The sequence below is a fragment of the Mus caroli genome, chromosome 15, assembly GCF_900094665.2.
Source record: "Mus caroli chromosome 15, CAROLI_EIJ_v1.1, whole genome shotgun sequence".
NCBI lineage: Eukaryota > Metazoa > Chordata > Mammalia > Rodentia > Muridae > Mus > Mus caroli.
In genome coordinates this window covers 75,633,023-75,634,289 of record NC_034584.1, presented here as the reverse complement: position 1 = coordinate 75,634,289, position 1,267 = coordinate 75,633,023, and the positions used below count along the sequence as shown (strand labels likewise).

Sequence of the window (1,267 nt, the reverse complement as noted above, 5' to 3'; positions counted from 1 at the left end):
AAAAAAAAAAAAAAAAAAAAAAACCCAAAAACCAACCCCCCCAAAACCAACCCCCAAAAACAAAACAAAACACGAAAACCCCACTATATTCCCTGTAAAATATATGGCAACAGCAGTTTTTAAAAGACTTTAAAATGTGTGAGAAGCTAGGCAGTGGTGGCACACACCTTTAATCCCAGCACTTGGGAGGCAGAGACAGGCAGATTTCTGAGTTCGAGGCCAGCCTGGTATACAAAGTGAGTTCCAGGACAGTCAGGGCTACACAGAGAAAACCCTGTCTCAAAAACAAAAAACTAAAACAAAAAAAAGTGTGAGAAGGGCTAGAGATAGGGCTCTGTCATTAAGAGCACTGTCTGTACTTCTAGAGTTCAATTCCTAGCAACTACGTCGTGGTCTCTCACAATATCTGTGATGGGCTCTCATGCCCTTTTCTGATATGCAGGTTGTAAGTAAAGATAGAGTACTCACATACAGAAAATAAATTTAAAAAAATCTAACCAACTGAGCCATACTGCCAGACCCAAAAATCAACGATTTTTATTCAACTTGTTGTTCATGTGTGCAGTCTATGGAATGAGTATGAAGGCCAGAGCACAGCACCCCTTCAGGAGTCAATTCTCCCCTTTCTACCAAGTGAATCTGGGGGGTGGACTTGACATTAAGAGCCTTTACCCACTGATCTATCTCATGAGCATCAGATAAACAATTTAAAGTAAATTTAAAAGTAATAAAAATAATCTAATCAATCTGGAATCTAGGCACATTAATTTATACGGTACTGAAAAAATACATTTAAAATAAAATTAAGAAAATTAAGAGAATAGATTTGAGAAGCCAGCCAGGCAGTGGTGGTGCATGCCTTTAATTCCAGCATTGGGAAGCAGAGGCAAAGGCAGGCGATTTCTGAGTTCGAGTTCAGCCTGGTCTACAGAGTGAGTTCCAGGACAGCCAGAATTATACAGAGAAACACTGTCCTGAAAAACAAAACAAAACAACAACAACAACAACAAAGATTTAAGAAGCCAGGCATATATATGCACACAGCAACTCCAAGTACCCAGGAGGAGAAGAAAAGAGGATCAGAAATTCAAGGTTAACCTGGGATATACAGAGAAGCTTTCACAACCTTTTTTCCCCCAAAACAAGAGAAAGATATAAAAAGTAAATTATCAACACTATCATTAGCCTGGCTACACAAAAATAGTAATATTCATTGGTGCTAATAATATGTCCAACACTTTGGAGACATTAATTTTTTTTTTTTTTT

General features: G+C 38.0%; 1 protein-coding gene across 1 annotated transcript in view; it reads right to left on the bottom strand.

The window, feature by feature from the left end:
* Positions 1–1,267, bottom strand: part of Ep300 (E1A binding protein p300) — a 70,013-nt gene that overhangs the window by 36,992 nt on the left and 31,754 nt on the right. The window lies entirely within an intron of this gene.